This window comes from Monodelphis domestica, chromosome 5 (assembly GCF_027887165.1).
Source record: "Monodelphis domestica isolate mMonDom1 chromosome 5, mMonDom1.pri, whole genome shotgun sequence".
Lineage (NCBI taxonomy): Eukaryota > Metazoa > Chordata > Mammalia > Didelphimorphia > Didelphidae > Monodelphis > Monodelphis domestica.
In genome coordinates, this window is record NC_077231.1 from 282206006 (window position 1) to 282226669 (window position 20664).

Here is a 20664-nt window from a genome sequence, read left to right on the forward strand (position 1 = left end):
GCTTCCCATGGGTTTGCCACCCTCTTGAAACCCTTTGGCAGTCTCTCTGGGCAACGTAATAATAGCCACTCCATTCATGTGGCCTTCCTATAGTTTTGGGACCTCTTGGACAGTAGAGACATATCGGGTCCTTGGTAGAGACAGGTACAAAGAGCCTTGAGTGGGGAAGCAAATAGTTCTTCTTTGTCTGATAAGCTGCCCAGGAATATTTCAGGGTTACTGGCTCCAAAAAGGAGTAGAATGTCAGGTATATACAAAGCTTAGAGACCTGATGTGGGGAGGGGATGGGTCAACACCTGTCTGAGGAGGATGTAGTTTAGAGAATGAAGACAAAGAAGGGCCTTAAACAGTTAAAAGGGAACTGTTCATCACCATTTAAAAAGAGCACCTTCATGCTCTACCACAAAGACAGAGACTGTGGTCAGTTGCAAGCAGTTTCACAAATCACTGGCTCCTGATTTAAGGATTTTTAAAATGGTTCTAAATTATATTTTCCCCCCAAGGAAAAAAAATAGATTAAAATAATAACTTCCTGAAGTTGAAGGTTGGTGTTTCCTGAGTATATGAGGTCTCTCATTTGGCTGGTCTCTCCATTGATCTTTGCCATGAAGGGTCATTTGTTTTAATCACTCATCATGCCAGCAAATCACAATAAGGAGTTCAGGGAAAGGAGGATAAGGATGGAAAATGTAAAGAAGGGAGTTGGGCATCTTGGCTATGAGTTCAGACTCACCTATTGTTACCCGTAATTGACTAGAACCCCTCTAGGATAGCTGTTGGACTCCCAGTAGGAAATAAACCATGAGCTTGGTCTGATAACAGCTTAACAAATTGCTCAAGCTCTAGCTCATGGAAATGTTAGTTATTATTATTAGCCCTGCCTGGAATAAACAGCGTGATGGAAAGACCAAGGAACAGGTTATTATTAAATCATTTTTCAGTCATGTTGGACTCTTTATGACTCCATTTAGGATTTTCTTGGCAAAGACACTGGAATGGTTTACCATTTCCTTCTACAGCTCATTTTAGAGATGAGAATACTGAGACAAAGAAAGCTAAGTGACTTGCCTAGTGTCACATCAGATTCTTTATGACTCCATTTGGGATTTTCTTGCCAAAGATACTGGAATGGTTTACCATTTCCTTCTCCATCTCATTTTACAGATGAGGAAACTGAGGCAAAGAAAGCTAAGTGACTTGCCTAGCGTCACACATCTAAAAGGCTCTGAGGCCAGATTTAAATTCATCTCTTTTTGACTCTAGGCCCAGCACTCTATCCACTACTTAAAACTACTAATTTATCCTAATACAAGTAGCAGGTCTCAGGTCATAATCAATGCCTAGATATTGCCCCCTTTGGGAAAGTTCAATGCAATTCAATTCAGCGAACTTTTTAATACAATAATATGCCAGGTTCTGACTGCTCTTTTCCTCCTCCTATCACCCTCTTAGAACATCAGACTCCCCTCAAGTGTCTCCTCCTATACAAAGTCCCTCCTGATTTCTTATAATTGTTAGTGCCCAAGCCTGTTCAAATTGTATTTGGTTTGTACATACATAGAGTCACACACAAATACAATATCTACTTCTCTGGGTATGTGTTGCATCATCTCAGCAGAATGTAAGCTCCTTGAGGGGAGGGACCACTTTGTTTATATTTCTAGTGCCCCGCATAGTGCATGGCACATAGAAATTAATTAATAAATGATTACTGAATGAATGCTAATGAAAGACAAAAATTAAAACTATATTTGTCTTCAAGGTATTCACATTCTTCTGCCAGGGGAAACAATGTGTTCACAGCTATAAGAATATAAAATTAGAAGCAAAGTAATCTGAGGGGTTGGGGAGAGCATCAGTTAGTAGATTAATACATAGTTTTGTATGTTTATATATCTTTTTGTCAAATGATGGCTTCTCTCATGGGTGGAAAGGAGGGAAAGGAAGAGCTGACTGGATATTTAAGTGGAACAAAGAAATAAATAAATTTTAAAATGAGAAAGAAAAAGTCTCCTGCAGGAAGGACTCTTGGACCAAACTTTGAATGGAATCAGGGGTTGCAGAACAGGCTAAAATGACTTACTTCAGGTCACCCAAGTCTTGCATAGCCAAACAAGCTTTCCTTCCCTTCCAATGGCATCCCCCAAATCCTACCAGCCCAGTCGAGTTAGGAGGCGGCCCTTATTTCCTAACCCACCTTGCTCTGATATGTCAATACCAACCTGGACTGATTCTTGTATATCCTTGCCTTGCCTGCAAATGTTTGCAGAATTAAATTGTTTGCCTGAAGATACTAAGAGGTGGAATCACAGGATACATGGACAGAAATTCCAGTATTTCCCTTTCCAAGTCCCTCACATTAGCTATTTTTTCTACACAAAAACCCAGCCCATTTCTTTTTAAATCAATAGAATCAGGTGCTATGTTGGGCTTTGAATTATTTCACTCATGTATCCATTAATAACAATTCTTCAATAACATTAACAATTTTAAATGATAAATACAACAATAACAAAATAATATAACAGTAAAACAATTCTTTAATAATAGATCCATCAATAACAATAATAATAGTAATTTTTCATTATTGCTATATTATGGTATAGTGTTATTTGTGTTATGTTATTATCTAAGCTTCATAATAAAATTTAAGTGCTGATGATATGTGCCAGGCACCGTGCTAAGCACTGAAGGGACAGAAAAAAAAAAGAGAGTGAGAGACAATCTCCGACCTCAAGAAGCTAATATTCTATAAGGTAGAAATGACAATAATTAAATACAAAAGTAAATGCAACATAATTTCGAAGGGCATTAGTGACTGATAGGATCAGGAAGGGCTTGCCTTGAAAGGTAGCACTTGAACTACATTTTGCAAGAAGCTAGAGAACCCTGCTGTTGGGAAAGAATGAAGGCAAAAGGAAAAGAAGGTGTCAGAGGCTAAGCTGGACAGATGATGTCATGGAGACCACAAACATGAACTTGGACAGATGTTGAGAAATGATGGAGGAGAGAAGGGTCTGGTGTGTGGGGTCACATATGGGGTTACACAGAGTTAGACACAACTCAACAACAACAGCAGCCTCCTAGAGGTAGGAGTGAGTAGGAAAGGCATTTTAGGCACAAGGGACATATGGGTCAAAGGCAAAGAGATAGAAAAGGTAACGCCATGTATGAAGTTCTCTCCAGAATAGGTACTATTAAAAAAAATGAATAGGTGTTTACATTTGAGGCTCTCCTGCTAAAAGCTAGGACCATGATTTAAACAGGCCAAAGTCAAGAATCAAGCAGAGAGGGGAGGTAGGTGGTTCAGTGTATAAAGAGCCAGGCTTGAGAGAGGGCCTGAGTTCAAATCTGCCCTCAGACCTTTCCTAGCTGTATGACCCTAAGCAAGTTACTTAATCCTCATTGCCTGGCCCTTACACTCTTCTGCCTTAGAACCAATCACAGTATTAATTCTAAGACAGAAGTTAAGGGTTTTTTTTAAAGGAGCAGATAAGTAATGGAGTAGAAAAAGAAGTAGGAGGTATCATCTGAACTATAAGCAGTCGAGATCAAAATCTCAATTAGGTCAGAGACAGGGTTACTAAAAGACAGAGTCATAGGATCTTGAATCTAAAGTGTCCTCAAAGATCCAACAGGCTTGTTTTTCATACAGCCTGGGCTTCTCTGGGTATGTTTTGAGCATTCCCAGTTTGTCTAGCAGGAAGCCTGTCACTACTCCACTCGTGGTGGGGGATGCCAGGAATCCTGGGCTTCAAACAAATGAGAAAACTGGGACTAGGAAGGTCCACCGTTCAGGATCCAGCAGTTTTGTACCCAACAAGCAGTACGGTATGAACAAAGATGTTTTTGCTTTGGGAACTGACTGGATGTGGCTGACCCCTCCTCCATGAGTGGCTTCTGGTTCTCCTTCAGTTGAAAAGCACCCATTATCAATGCCTCCATTATCCTCCAAGGACTGACCCTCACTAGCTCATGAGACTCAGTCCCAGGGTTGAGGGTTCTTATCCCATATTGGTTGGAAATTTTTTAGAGGCCACACATCCCCAAAGATTAAAAAAAAGATGAAAAGGGACTATAGGTACAAAAATATTTATAGTAACAATTTTTGTGGTGGCAGAGAAGTGAAAACTAAGGAGATGCCAGTTAATTCAGAAGCTCTGAACAAATGACAATGTATGAAAGTAATGTAATATATTATGACAGTGGCAATTTTGTAAGATACAATTTCAGAGAAACTTGGAGGCTTTTTATGAACTGATACAGAGTGAAGTGAATAAGGAGGGAGAGTGATTTATCCAGTAACATTGTAATGACAACTTTGACAAAACCCTGAACAATGAAATGACAATTCCCAAAAGCCAAAGTTGAAGCATATCCTCCTCCTGAAAGAAAGTTGATGGGTTTAGATTTTTTGACATGGACAATGTAGGAATTGGTTTTGCTTATTTGTTATGAGGCTTTTCTTTTCCTTTTTTCCCAATGTGGGGGCAGTATAAGGTAGGGGGAAATTGATTTTTGGTCATTGGAAAAAAACAAAATTTGAGAGGCAGGATGACATAGTGGATGGAGTGCTGGGATTTGAAGTCAGGACATTTTGAATTGAAATCCTGCTTCAGACACTTACTTACTATGAAGTTATTGGACTCGGAATCTTCTAAGGTCTCTTCCCTCTCTGGATCTCTGATCCTGGAATCCTTTGATCAGATGATCTCTATGGTGTCCTGTGAGTTCTATTGCTTATGAGCCCAAGAACATGCCTCACTGTATTCAAAACAAATGAGTTATTTTGGTATCATACCCCTCTGCTTGAGTGGAATTTGTACTAGAATTATTTATGTCAGAACATAATGTAGTAGAAAGAATTATGACCTTAGAGTCATCAGAAGACCTGTGATGAGTCCAAGCTCCATAGGCTAGATACTTGCACTGTATATTCCAGAGGGCAAATTTGATCTGGTGTGAAAGCACTGGGTGATCCTAAAGTGCTATATAAAGATAAGTTCCTAGCACTTCTCTTAGTGCACTGAGCACCCTGTATCTTGTCATCCACACTCTCCTCTACCATCTTGTAGTCAGTATGCTGACAGAAAGGAAACCAGGAGATGGGAACCAACCACAAGTACTTTCTCAGTAGACCATCTGGGGCAGGAGGCTTCGACAAGAACACGTACAAGTGGGTGGACCCAACTTGTAAGCTGGGTGAAAGGACTGGCCATGAGACTACCCAAACATATTTTTTTTTCTTCCCCTCCACAATAGAGGAAATGTCAGGAACAGCATGAGCTGACAAACAACAAAGCTGGGGCCAGTCAGTCACAGCATTCTCCCTCTGCAACAGAGAGAAGCCCAGATGGAATGTTGACAACTGAATCCACGCTCCCTTCTAAATTCAAGTTACTAAAGAAGTCAGGAAAAGAGCCTGATTATGCATGCCCTTAACAACCAAGTTATCATCACTACTGTTTCATTGATCTGGGCTCTGGAGGTCTTAGAATGGCCCCTGCCATTGACAATGGCTCTGCAAGGTAGGGGGAAACAAGAGACTCTTGTGGTATAAGGTCATATCTGGATGGCTCTCTCAGATAGCTGAGAAACAAGACTCTACTAAGATCTTATGGATAAAGTCAATATAATTAGGGATATCTTTAATACTTATTCTTTTAGTTTGTGGAACTGGAGCCAGGGATCCTATGAAAGCAAAGGCATGACATAGTCTGTCTTGTTTATCAATACCGTTTGCTTTCCTAGGTATCAACTCAATGCCAAAGGCATGAAGATCTAGAGAGGTATACCCTCACAGGACCAAATCACCCTTATTACCAGCTGTCATTCCCTCACCATTTGACCACTCAGGTCAATTCTCTGCTTTCTTCCCATAACCCACAAGTAGTCCAGGAGAAGCCCCCTACCTAGGAGTCCTGACTTTTCCAGAGAAACAAGGTAATTCATGTCTGGCACATAGTAGGCACTTAACAATTGTGTGTGGGTTGATTACCAATCCCTAATAAGATAGCCAAAGATCCAGAGAAACAACAAATTCACCCAATGGACTTGTGACAGGGAAAGATGCCTGGCACTGAAAGGGGGAACTCTCTGGTTCAGTAGATTCTGTCAGGGCAATTGGGTGGTTTAGTGGATAGAGATCCAGGACTAGAGATGGGAGCTCCTGGATCCAAATATAGGCTGGGTGACCCTGGGCAAGTTACTTAACCCCAATTGACTAGTCCTTATCATTCTTCTGCCTTGGAACCAATACTTATTATTGATTCCAAGACAGAAGGCAAGGATTGGAAAAGAAAGATTCTGTCCAAGCATCCTGGATGGTGAAGCGATGAGAGAATTATACTTTGCATTAGCCTCACTCATCTAGGTTGAGAAAGATAACCATAATCAGATCAGCAGTATATGAGCACCTTCCACTCATTCTTATAGCCTCGAGCTGACTAGCTCTGATGGGGCAGGTGGTGATAAGAACATGCTTCAGTTGCACTTTCTGCTTTCTAACCTCCCCTCTTCCACACGTTTACCCTCTTGCCCTCCTCCTCTCTCCTGATTAAAACTCAGCTCTTCTAAGTGACCGGTGGGTGGGTGTGGCTTTTGCCAAGGGCACCTATTTATTTTCTGTCACATGTCTGTAGCATCCTGTCATTTACAAGTTCACATTGTTGATTCCCACCCCCTCCCATTTATTTGGTCTTTGCATCAACTGAGGGAAAAATCAGGGCAGAGAGAGAATGGGGGAGGGAGGGAGCTGAGTCAGGACCAGCTGTAGCTATTCCTTCACAGTTGGAGGGAGGGAGGAATTGGGACAGGGGGGAGGAGAAGGCCATGTAGGCAGGCAAAATAAAATGGAAAGGGTCAAGTAACAGAATAGGGCTACATAATGCCAGTGATATTTTTAAATCCTGCCAGACATTTCTGTTTGTATCCACAATAGCAGAATGAATCCTGTGTATCCATCTTTGGAGAAGGAAGAGATAATCCAAGCTCTTTTCAGTACCTTAGGGAGCATGCTATTTGCTGAATTAGCAATACTAACTATGGCCTGTACTCTCACACCTCTGAATTATTTTCATCTTGTTCATATTTGATCTAATTGAGAGCTGAGGAAAATAGGCTTGATCAGATAATGAAACAATTGCCAGAACCTTCAGCTCTCATTAAATCCTATCCTGAACTCAATTTATCAGGGTTCTTCCCATGAGCCCTAAATTTCTCATTTTCCTTTTTGTGTCGTCATATTCCCACTGTTTTGTTCTTCTATTCAATGTGCATAAGAATGAGGACTCTCCAAAAGTGAGAGGCCAAGGCTGCTAGCTAGCTGAGATGGAAAGGAAGGACAGAAGGGAAACATGTACCTACCAAGAGCCAGAAACTGTGCAAAGTTTTTAAAAAATAATTTCTCATTTGATATTCCCAAAAACCTTGGGCAGTAAGTGTGATAATGATCCCCATATTATAATGATTAAGAGACTTGCTCAAGGTCACCCAGCTATTAAGGGTCTGAGACTGGATTTGAACCCAGGGCTTTCTGACTCTAGGTCTTGCATTTTCCCTAATGTGCCATCTAACTGCAAAAGATTGTGCAGCAAATATCTTTTTTTATAACCCCTTACCTTCTGTCTTGGAACCAATATTGGGTCCAAGGCAGAAGAGTGGTAAAGGCGAGGCAATGGGGTTTAAGTGACTTGCCCAGGGTCACACAGCTGGGAAGTGTCTGAGGTCAGATTTGAACCTAGGACCTCCCATCTCTAGACCTGGCTCTCAATCCACTGAACTACCCAGCTGCCCCCCATGCAGCAAATATCTTAAATTTTCTACTGTACTTTATGCAGCAAAGATGTTTCCGCTTTCCTCTACTCTATACCAAGAAAAAACTCTTCACTTGAAGATTGAAAGACTATGATAAAAAGTCATGTTATTGAGAAAGAAGTAATGTTGGGAACAGAGGATAAGGTCCACATGTGCCCAACTGGAATTCTATAAAAATACAACTCTTTTGGGCCAGTATAGCCATGACTTGAATTCAGCATAAGTAGGTTCTTGTTTCAGATATGGCTGGTGCTAGCTCACTCTTCAAGTTCTTTCCAATGTCCTCCAAGATTGATCTGAAAACAAGAAAAGAGTGTATAAATTAATAGAATTGTGTCATTCGAATCATAGAACCTGTTTTTAGATGAGAACATGTAAATCTTCTGATCTAGTCCCTTCATTCTAGAGGAGTAAACTGAATTGCTCTAGATCATACTGCTAATTTGTAGGAAAGCCCTAACCAAGAATCCAGGTTTCCAGATTCCCAATACAATGTATTTTCTCTTTGCTGCCTCAAGCCAGATTATCAAACTTGAAAAAAAGTCTACTGTCTCTGTTGGTGCCCTGGAATCTCCCAGTGGCAGTAAAGGAGAGTGCTTTCTTCCAGGCAAGACAACAGAAGTTTTGTCAGTAAGTGAAGAACTCAAGGGATAAAATGGAGGTCTGGAGATACTTGCCTGAAATTTAGATAGAGCCCAGTTGTCAAGTCAAGCTGGATCAGTGAGGTAAGGCAGGCTTGAACTCCAAGCACCAAGGACAGCTCTGACCTACTTTGGTCCCAACCTATGAAGTCATCTGTGAGGAAACTCCCACTGACCATCCAGATGGGAAATGTCCTACAGCTTACAGCAGTAATGAGTTATCTTGGGCACAGAGAGTGTGCCTAAGTGATTTACCCAGAGTCACACAGCCACTTCTTATCAGGCAATACTTGAACCTAAGCTATCCTGAAGCTGGCTCTCCTCTATTCATTTCTCCTGGGGAAATGATTATTCTTTTACCAATGCTTTCTAAATTATTTTCTACTAGACCCCTATTTCTAGGGCAGAGACCTCTAAACCAGAGATTTTTAAAAAGCCCTTATCTTCCCTTTTAGTATCAATTCTAAGATAGAAGATCAGCAAGGGCTAGGTAAAAGGGGTTGTGACTTGCCCAGGATCACACAGCTAGGAAATATCTGAGGTCAGGTTTGAACCCAGATCTGGGCCTACTTCTCTATCCACTGTACTACCGAGCTGCCCCTAGACCAAAGATTTGTGTCAAGGATCCCTTTGGCAGTCTGAGGAAGCCTATGGGCCCCTTCTCCGAATAAAATTTAACTGCTAAAAATAAAATACATAAAATTACAAAAGAAATAAAAAATAATGAAAATAAAGATACAAAATGTTCCTATCCAAGTTTAAAAACTGTGCCAGACCTTAAAGTTCTCTTAGTAGGGAACCAAATTCTCATTTACTCAGGGACTTTTGGTGTCCATATCAAATGGGAAATCCACAACCTTAGGGCAGATTTGGGCCTTATCCAGAGTGTCCATGTTCCCCATGAGCCTAGGGGAATCTGGTGACTAAATCTTGTTCATCTTATACAGGACTGAGCTTCTGACAGATTTGTTCCTTAAAAAATTGGAAAGGGGGAACATGCTCAAAACAAAAGAACTAGGGTAATCTCAAACATTGGCTGAGTTCAGCAAGCCATTTGTCAATCAGTTTATGGCTCTGCTCCCAACTGGATTTGGGTTTCCTTGGTTTCCATGATCCTTTGACTCATGCTGGCCCAATATTCTTGGCCTGACTCCTGCTTTTGAATATATATTCATAACAATTAAGAATATACATCTGGAAGAGGCAGATAGATAGCTCAGTAGATAGAGTGCTGGACTTGTGAAGTGCTTGGAAATGTGAAGATCTGAGTTCAAATTCTGCTTCAGATCCTAGCTAGGCAACCATCAGCAAATTCCTTAACCTCAGTGTCCTCATCAATACCATGAAGTGGTGTCTTTTTAGCTCTTACAAGGGATAACTTCTAGTTCTATATCCATGAACCTTCAAGTGGAAAGAATCATCATCAATTCCACCCCCTCTTCTCATCTTATAGATTCCACTCAGTTCAACAAATTATCATCAAGAGTCTACTATATTCTAGGTGAGGAGATTCAAGGACAAAAAACCAATATAGCCCCTGCCTTCAAAAGCTTAATTCAAAAGTTTGAGGAGTAGAAAATAGGAAACTGAGGAAAATGAAGTAGGTCATGCAACTAGCAAGTGTCAAAGCAGGGAGCTTTCTCCTTCCAAATTCAGTTATCGTTCCACCACAGCAATTTGTCTTCCTCCATATGCAATGCTCTGACACTCCTGAATGCTGCTTCTGTTACCTCCATTGGTATGGTGGCCCTTTCTTCTTTCTATCCAATTTTGATCCCATCTTTTGTGGCATTGTGCTACTTCTGGTCCCTTTCCCTACTGTCTTGATTTTCCAGTAGACTGTGGAAAGGCTGTCTCCTGACTCTTCTCTCAACTTTCAATTTCAGAACTGGCCAAATATTTTTTTCTCAATAGAGGGTTCACTAGCTGCCATGGTGACATGATGGGAAATGTCACATGGAAGGAAAATGGAATGGGAAGGCTGGGGCAACAGCTGGAGAGAGAGAGAGAGAGAGAGAGAGAGAGAGAGAGAGAGAGAGAGAGAGAGAGAGAGAGAGAGATTATAAGGAAAACACAGAGACACTCATCAAATCTCAGGACCCTTAACTTAAGAGCTTCTCCTAGTGTCTGTCCCCTTTGTCCTTAACAGCTGCTATGATCCTATAATCCTTCAGTTGCTCAGCGATGCCTCCTCAAATGTCTTCAGTCATAGAGGAAGTCAACTCAATTCAGCAAACATTAATAACTTCCTACTATGTGCTAAGCATTGGGGATATAAAGATAAAAAGGATCTCAACTGAAGTATTACTCAGACTCTGAAAACAGGTAAGAAAAAGCAGTGTGATACAGAGAAAAAAGCAATAGAAGGATCTGAGTTTAATCTTCTCTCAGCTATTTCCTATGTGAACTTGGACAAGTCACTTAGGATCAAACATTTAATGCAGAAAGCAGGAAAGAACCTTAAATGTCATATAATCAAATTTTGTTTTTGTCTTTGTTTCATTTTTATAGAGGAGTAAGATGCGGCCCAGTGAGGTTAGATAACTTGGTTGCCCAGATATTAAGTGGCAAAGGCAGAATATGAACCCAGCTTCCATGATATTATTATCCAGGTAAAAAATGGAGGCTCAGGTATGTGAGGAAATTTGTCCAAGGTTACAGAGTCCTGTTTCCTGACCCTGTATCCCAATATGTTTCCTTTTATATCATGATCTCTCTCTGTCTCTCTCTCTCTCTCTCTCTCTCTCTCTCTCTGTCTCTGTCTCTCTCTCTCTCTCTCTCTGTCTCTCTCTCTATCTCTGTTTCTCTCTCTCCTCTGTTTCTCTCTCTCTCTCTCTCTCTCTCTCTCTCTCTCTCTCACTCTCTCTCTCTCTCTCTCTCTCTCTCTCTCTCTCTTCCTCCCCCCAATGATGCCACTGAATTTGCTCCAACGTTTGGATATTGGCATATTCCTTTGAACTGTTTTTCTTTCCACAGGAATTGATGGTCATCCCACTGGCATGAGGTTAGGGACAGCTTCCTAAGGAGAGAGAATCAGCATTGTGCCCAAGTACTGATCTCTATGACAGATTGATCTGGTGTCAAGTTTGGTACAAGGACCTGGAAGCCCAAGGTCTAGAGAATTTCTGGTAAGTAAGACAAAACCCTTGGGACTTCAGCTGCCCTAGCACTCTTCTGTCTCCCTTCTCCTAGGGATGCTGCGGATTAATGAGCTCGTGTCTATAAAGCATGCTGTGTTTGGGGGAGAATGTGTGCTATCCGGAAAAGATATTATTTCTATTTAAAGCTGATAAAATAATAACAGTTCAGTGGGCTGCATCCAAACACGAGGGAGCATCAGAACACAGCAGTAGAGATGGGGCTTGGGCTGGACTGAAGGATCTGTAATCAGTGCTTTTCTGGGAAAGGTTAATGCTGGAAGCTGTTGCAAATCACAGAAGACACAGCCGTCTCTGCCTCATGGAAAAACTCTTACAAAATAAGATACAGGGTTTTCTTCCACTCAAAAACAATTTTAGGTTCTAATGTTTCCTACCTAGTCGGGATAAATTGGTGATGGGTGGAGGGCTGTGGGTATGTGTGGAGGAGGACTGAAGGAAGCAAGAATTCTTCCTTTTTGTGGATTGCTTTTTCTCTCCTTAAAGGCTGAGCCAAAAAAACAAACACAAAAATAAAGTTGATTAATTTTAAAAGAAAAAATCACAAACAGTATGAGATTTTAAAGGAAACCTAATAGCTTCCTTTGTAACAAAACTATGAAAAGCCAAGTTGAAGAGGACAAAGAAAGCGATTGTGAACAATTTCAGAACAGAATGAAAATTAAGTGAACATGACATCCGGTAATCAAATAAAAGAACCACTGGGCACACCAGCACGAAAGCCCTGAGACAAGGAGGACATTTATTCATCCAACAAATGTTGAGCAAATGCCTACTGTGTGCCAGGGCTTGTGCTGGACGCCCGCATGGGTTATGTCAACACACAAGGTAGCCCACGGCAAATGAAAGCACTTCTACCCAAGCCGGTGTCTACGCCAAAGGTACAGTCCCTGGGAATGGACTGACTGGCAACAGAAACAGGTGCAGACGGGAGGCCCCAGGAAGGGATCATTTTAAAGGCCAATTTGCAATTTTAATGAACACAAGAGCTCAAGAATCAGATACAGGAAATCTCTCCAATGCTTGTCAGTGTGATACACACACATACACATACACACAAACTCTCACATATACACACAAACACAGTCTCTATCACACACAATCTTTTACAGTCATACACAAAAAATATCTTTCTGTCTCCTTCACACGTAAACCCAATCACACACACAATCTGTCTCTCTCTGTCCCCCTCTCCCTCTCCCTCTCTCTTTCCTTCTCTCCCTCTCTTTCTTTCTTTCTTTTTTTCTCTCTCTCTCCCTCTTTCCTTCTCTCTCTCCCTCTGTCTCCTTCCCTCTCTCTCTATCTCCTAAGCTCCTTCTCTTTCCTTCTCTCCCTCTCTTTCTCTTTCCTTCTCTCTGTTTCTGTCTGTGTGTGTCTGTCTCTCCTCTCTCTCTCTCTCTCTCTCTCTCTCTCTCTCTCTCTCTCTCTCTCTCTCTCTCTCACACACACACACACACACACACACACACACACACACACACACACACACAGACTCCAACCAGGAACCTGACTCAGGCCTGCTCTAATGGGCATGGACCAGTGGGCTGGGCTTTCTGTACCCAGAGAAGTTAAGGTTAGAAAATCGGGGCAGGAGAGACCGGTGAGCAGCTGATTGCGTGTGTACATGTATGTGCATGCAATCGTGTAGCAGGGAAAGGGGGTCACCACCCACAGTCCGGCTCCATTAAAAAAACCCGTAAAGGCAGAGAACCCCTGCTCAATCTGATAATGAGCTGGCCTCATTATAAGATTAGCTGGAGGGATGAACAACACCCTCTTAATAATGCACACTGTCTCTATGACAACCACACAGTTTGGCACCTAAGAATAACTTTATTGTATTGTAATATTTAGTTATTAAAAAGAGATTACAATTTACATCGAGTCTGACCATTCCCTCTCTCCATGACCTTCTTCTCTGCTTTTCCCCATTAGGCGCCCGCACCTGTGTGTGGTGAGTCCGCCCAAGGTGGGGGATCGGGGGCAGGGGGCCCACCAGGCCCGGCTGGATGCTGGGTTAATGGGCATCTTTCCAGTACAGTGAATTGCTGTCAAGTATCCGGTGAGGGAGCGCGTTGGCCAGAGCGAGCTGGCGGAACTCCGGGTCTCGCCCATGTTAATACCATGATTAATTACAGCCCCGGCGCAAACAGGGCTCTCCACGCTGGCTCAGGAAGCCGGGCCTGGATATTTGACAGCCCATATGCTTGTCTGCGGGACCACTCGGGACCCAGGTTGAATGGGGGGTGGGAGGGAGGAGGGAGGGAGAGCTGTTCGGGCGCGCTGACTGTAATGAGAAATGAGAAAACTGCTGAAAAATTGATGCCGCCCGCAGATTGCACAATCCGCCGCCCAGCGGGGGGCCGGCTGCTTCCATCCACCGCTCTCGCTACGATATGCTAATTTCTGCCTGCATCCGAGAGTGAGAGGCAAGAAGAAAAGATTTCACAAAAGGGGAGAAAAAAAATGCAAATGACAGCCACAAAGATCGCTGCAGAGAAATCCATGAGCTTTATATGGATTAACTGTGTTGGGACTGGCTTTAACCCTTTCCCAGCTCTCAGGGCTGGCCAGCGCCGCGGGGACCAAGGAAGGATGCTGCCAAGGAAGAAGTGCCAAGCCAGGAAGCAGGAGGAAGAGAGACCTGGGAAGTATTAGAGGAGGCGAGAGGCTTCTCTTCAGAGAGATCGCCTTCTCCCAGAATACCAATCCGTGGGTTCTCCTGTTCAGTGGTAAGGAAAGGGACTAAACAATAAGGGCATTTTTGTCTGACCACCGAAAGAACCCGGCGTGTGGCTGTTGCCATAGCTGGCCCGATTGGCTGCAACTTTGGCAAGTTACAGCTGAGGAAGGGAGCCGTGAGCTCCTGTCCTCTAAGAGCTCTTTCCACTTAATTTCTCTGCAAAAGGAAAAAAAAAAGTCTAGCAAGAATTTCCATTAACAATATGATTGTCAACACATAATCCAGGACCCTAATATTACATGAGCTCTCTCTCTCTCGCCTGCATTCAATCTATCACCATGGTACCTGGCCACTTAGAGAAGTACATTAGCAGGGAACAGGACAGAGAAGAGAAGAGAGTGCCTCTCCCCCCAGCCTTCTCTCCCTCAGAGCCGTATTGGTTTTCTTGCTAAGGGCTCAGAAATAACCTCCAAGGCACGCTCCCTGTATCGGGGGTCAAGTCCAAGCACCAGCCAGAGAAGCCAGGAAGGATGTGAAAACCCTTAATAAGATGAAGATAGCAGGAGGTTTTTGTTTGCTTGGGCCCTCAATCCAAAATAGCTTTTATGTTGCTGCTCCATACAAGTTTTACAAAGACCAAAAAGGGGGGATGACAACAAATGCTCATTTAAGACAGAAAAAGGGGGGATGACAACAAATGCTCATTTAAGACCAAAAAAGGGGGGATGACAACAAATGCTCATTTAAGACCAAAAAAGGGGGGATGACAACAAATGCTCATTTAAGACCAAAAAAGGGGGGATGACAACAAATGCTCATTTAAGACCAAAAAAGGGGGAATGACAACAAATGCTCATTTAAGACCAAAAAAGGGGGGATGACAACAAATGCTCATTTAAGACAGAAAAAGGGGGGATGACAACAAATGCTCATTTAAGACCAAAAAAGGGGGGATGACAACAAATGCTCATTTAAGACAGAAAAAGGGGGGATGACAACAAATGCTCATTTAAGACAAAAAAAGAGGGGGATGACAACAAATGGTCATTTATTTGTAGATTTTGAGAGGGAAGGGAGTTTAGGGAAAATCATATCCAAATTCCTTATTTGACTGATGAGGAAACTGAGTCATTGAGAGGTTAAGGGACTTAACCACAATCACACACATTTCATGGAAGAGGAGATTTAAAGTCAATATTCCTTCTACCACCCCACACTATAGACCTAATGTTGACCAAGGAATTGGAAGAGAGAAGCAAAATTAAGGGGGCCTACTGGATAGATAGATCATTATGCCTGGAGTCAGGAAGACCTGAGTTCAAATTAGGTTTTAGGCACTTACTGCTGTGTGACCCTGGGTCCATCACTAAACTTCTGTCTGTGTCAGTTAGTTCCCTCCTTGGTAAAATGGGACTAATTATAGCATGTACTTCTTAGGGTTTTTGTGAGGATCAAATGAGAAAATAATTGTAAAAGCTCCTGGTACATTGTAGACACTATATAAATGTTAGCTATATTATTTACCTCAATCTTCCTCAGTTTCCTCAACTATAAAATGAGAATCACTTAAGACCTACCTTTCAAGGTTCTTGTCAACATCAAATGAGACAATAATTGTGAGGCACTTAGATTGTCTGGTGCATAATAGGCGCTTAATAAATGCTTGCTCCCTCCCTCATTTCTCTTTCTTAACTTTCACTAAATGCAATGCAGATTATTTGTCAGAAAGGACAGATTTGACTGACCTTCCTTTATAAGTATTCCCTCTTTCTACCACAGCTATCCCACTCTAGGTATATCTTATAATGACTCTAAAATTCTTCCCTCTGATTACTGCTTTCCCTCATTTTTAGAGTAGATTTTATAAGAATTTATTTGTTAATTATGAATTTAATAAACATCAGTGAAAAAGTTTCATTATACAAAGAACAATTAAGAGGATTGAATCTGTAACCATGAACTGTTGTATCCATTTTATTTTTTAAAAGACTATTTGTGTAATAAGAGAAATGCACATCAAAATAGCTCTGAGGTTTTGCCTCATGCCTTGCAAATTGGCAAAAATGATTTTTTTTAATGGCCACAATTTTTGGCAACAACGTGATGTTTGGCAAAAACAAAAAACCAGAGGGTTGGGGAATGTAGATGTGATAGTACCTTTTTTGTAGCACTCCAAAATGGTACTATCATTTTGGAAAACAATTTGGAATTATGCAAAAAGTGACTAAAATATCCATACCCTTTGAACCAGAAACTCCCATTACTGAGCTTATTTATACCCCAAGGAAGAAAAAAAAATCCCCATGTACTCCAAAATATTTATGGCAGCATTCTTTGTACCTACTAAAAACTGGAAACAAAGTAGATGCCCATAAATTGGGGAATGGCTAACAAAATGTGGTACATGAATGAAATGGAATATTACCATGCTATAAGAAAGGATGTGTGGGATGAATATAGAGAAGCATGGAAAGATCTATATGAACTGATGCAGTCAGGCAAGCAAAGTCAATAAGCAAAATGCACCATAACTGAAACAGCCCTAGTGCTATTACCCAATGCCCCAATGTCATACTCCTGTATAAAACCCACCTAGTGACCAGTGGCATAAATTTATGAAGTGCCTGCCTGCTCAAACAACAAATCAGTGAGCATTTATTAAGCACTTACTATTTGCCAAGCACTGTGGTAAAAGCTAGAGATGCAAAGAAAGGAAAACGACAGTTTGTGCTCTCAAGGAGCTCGCAGTCTAACAGGAGATAACCTGCAAACAATTTTTTTGTACAAACGAGCTATATGCAGGATAAATTGTAAGGATGGCTCTGAGCATAAGGTACCTGGCAGGTAGTAGAAAGAAATGGGCAATTTTGACTGCCTATAGCATGTGCCTGGCCAACTGAGCTAACTACTTGTGCAGAGAACTGGTGATAGTGGAAATACATGATTGACAAATGTGTTATTCACCATCTCCCACGGATGAGGCACTGGGTTAAGTGCTATGGGAGGTTCAAAGACATAAAAGACATTAGTTGAAATATATATATATATATATAGAGAGAGAGAGAGAGCAGCCCTGTTCACAAAAAAATTAAGATGTCTCACATATAAAATTATAGAATTATAGAATGTCAGAGACTGGGAGGGACCTTAAAGATCATCTAATATAACCCCTTTGTCTTACAGATGAGGAAACAGAGGCTCAAGAGGTTAAGTGACTTGTCCACAGAGCCACAGGCAGTTGAAGACACAGCTTGGCTTAAATTTAGGTCTCCTGACTACTAGTCAATGAAAAATGGAATTTATCAGGTAATCTTAAGATCTTATACTGGCAAACTAGAAGTAATAGACCTCCTGTGAGAGATGCATTGTTTGAAATTCAGAGAAATATGGATGAACTTGTAGGAACTTGTTCTGAGGGAAATAAGTGGAGCCAAGAGAACAGTATATTCTCCTATACATATGACACATGTGTGTGTTGATATGTTATTTTAATATCCTGTGTATGTGTACATACATGTACATACAAACACATACACTATACTTCCTTCCCTCTTTGTAAATTCATATGTATATACACAATGACAAAAATAATATGAGGGAAAATGATAGAACAATGGACAACCTCTTGTGGTGTGTTGGTTACCCTCAACCTGGTTTAACCCATTTGCCAAGACAGTGACCACTGCTCATGCTACAGTTTCTTGGAGCCACAGGTGAGAGTTGGGCAAAAGGTGACCACAAGATGGACAAGCAGCCCTTGCACAAAAGACGTTAAACCAGGGTGCTAAACCTCAGGATTAAGAAGACAAAACATTTTAAACAGTTGAACTCAGATAAATTATGACCATTCCTGGTCTAGAAGAACACACTTGCCTCTTCTTCTAAAGAGGCAAAGGATTCTGGGTGAAGAATGATGTATATCCAGTCAGATGCATTTGTTTCTTTGGTTTTGCTGCTTTTTCTTTGTTTCAAGGGAGGGTTCCATTGGGGGAGGTCAGTTGGGAGATAACTGGTATAAAACACAAAAGACCTTCATAAAATATTTAAAAGGTACCTTGCTGATCCTAACTAGTATTAAATGCTCCCTTGAAAATTCCTCTATATATTCCCTTCTTTGTCCCAAGCATCATTTTTTAAAAGATATTTACCTTCTGCTTTAGTATCAGTCCTCAGAAAGAAGAGTGGTAAGGACTAGGCACTTGGGGTTAAGTGACTTGCCCAGGGTCACAAAGCTAGGAAGTGTCTGCGGCCAGATTTGAACACAGGTGCTCCCAACTCCAGGTGCTTTATCCATGAGGCTATCTAGCTGCCCCTTAAGCATCTGTAGAAAAAGAACTTAGAACTTTAAAAAAAACTTCTCAGGCCTTCAGGTTATAGCTTTAATTGTTTCATATTAAATGAAATTGAACTGTGTATTGACTATATATTGATATGCTGATTGCATATTGATATACTGTGTTAAGAATACAGATAATTTTCTTTCACACATTATTTCATATTAGACTATCAGCTCTTTGGGGGCATGTTCCCATATTTTATATCCCCCTGTGCCCAGTATAGTGCTCTTTGCATAGTAGTCACTTTATAAACTTTTTAATTGAATACAGAATCAAGAATATTCACCCCAGTGCTGGCAAAAATTTCCCCAGAAGAAGTTAGTTTATTACATAGACTCATAGTGTGAGAAATTTTGAGCTAGAAAGGACCTTGGATGCCATTTTAGTCCAATGTCTCCATTTTACAGATGAGGAAACTAAAGTCTTAAAACAGATGAAGTGACATAGACAGTCACCTAGGCAGGATTTGAACCTTGATCCTCTTCCTCCAAATCCAACTCTCTCTGCCCCAGTGGTGGTAATCTAATTATTCTTCAACAAAGGTCTTCCTCCCATGTCTCACTGTGTGTTAAAGGTAAAAATCTCAAATAATTTTGTTCATTCCTCCAACAGGGGATGTGGCCTTCGGATGGGTCTTTGCCATCTCTGTGAAGAAGACGAAGCCCCTGTGGGGTATGAATAACATTTACTTGGGCTCCCAACCTTTTTCTGCATCATTAAAATATTAATTTAAAATCTACATCTGCCCCTACTTCTCTTCCAAAGATTTTGTGAACCCAGATGGCATATGGAAAACTCTTTGGGCATCCAAGAAAGGGTGATTTTGCTTGTTTGTTTTTCCAAAGAAGAAAGCATAATTCAAGATGTCAAGATGTATTGGTATACTGTAACCAGGCTTATTGGTTGGGAGAACCTCAGTGGCCTGAAGGGACAGGCTGAAAAGAAAAAAGTAAATGGCTAGGCATTTGGATGGAACGGACCATCAAGTCTTTGGGTCCTAGGGCTTGTAGATGGCGCCCATCAGGAAACTGTCAATGAAATCGCTCAACTCCTATTTTGTGCATCAGGATTCTGCTGAGCTTTTGAAATTGCAATATCATAATTAATCTTGGTGATTTAGGAAACAAGAGACAATTTGTATGGAAAGAGGTATTTGGTATGGTGAAAAGAGCATTGGGTGTGAGTTCAAATGCCCTAGTTTCAAATCCTAGGACATTCCCAGGCAAGTCCTCACCTCTGAGTTTCCTCATCTGTAAAATGAAAGAAAGGATCTTCAAAATTTCTTTTGATTCTAAATTTACAATCCTTAGCCTTGTGGGAAATAATGACTATTTAGGAAGTGTATGGAGTTGGCTTCCTTAAATTGGAGAATTAGTATTCTTGGATAAGAGGCCAGGTTCTCTATATAACTGAGAATCATATTGCCAATACCAATGTGTTTCTTCTAACCTGAGAGGTGGGTCACCAGAGCTCATGCCAGTCCACCTAGAGATCCAGATTTGGGCATATTAATCTTGGTAAAGTGGCCAGTCATATGCCACACTGGCTTTTTAGAATGCTAAAGAGCTCTCATTTTATCCCTTGTGTTATGCACCTGTAAAAAGAGGAAGAAAAATGAATAAGAAAGTTATTATGGCTAAGCCACCTGCTTCATTTTTGTGGAAAAACAAATGATGGATCACTCAGAAGTAAAGAAGGTGACATTGAGTTTTTTTGGTTTGCCTTTATTTCTTTCCTTTCAAATCAATAAACCCTTCATTCCACCTTATGACTCAGTGATTCTGGTATTAGGCATATAGACCCATGAGGGCAAAGACAGAATAAAACCAACTAATCCATCAATCAAGAAGCATGTATACATGTTGATTATGTGCCAGGAACTGTGCTATCCTTAGGAAGAAATGAAGACAAAAATGGAGAAATTGTGACCCTTGGCCCCTGTAAAGGATAATTTTAGCTTTGTGACTTAAAAAATCTAAATTAATTTGGTCACCAGGGAAAATTCCCAAATAATAAAAATACCCAAGTCA

At 41.2% G+C, this 20664-nt stretch overlaps 1 long non-coding RNA gene across 1 annotated transcript; it reads left to right on the top strand.

Annotated features, from left to right (window-relative positions):
• Positions 1 to 13573: 13573 nt before the first annotated feature.
• LOC130454268 (uncharacterized) lies at positions 13574 to 20402 on the top strand. The gene is made up of 3 exons (XR_008911927.1): positions 13574 to 14346; positions 17481 to 17603; positions 19247 to 20402. It is a non-coding gene; the product is annotated as an uncharacterized LOC130454268 (long non-coding RNA).
• The last annotated feature ends 262 nt before the right edge of the window (positions 20403 to 20664 follow it).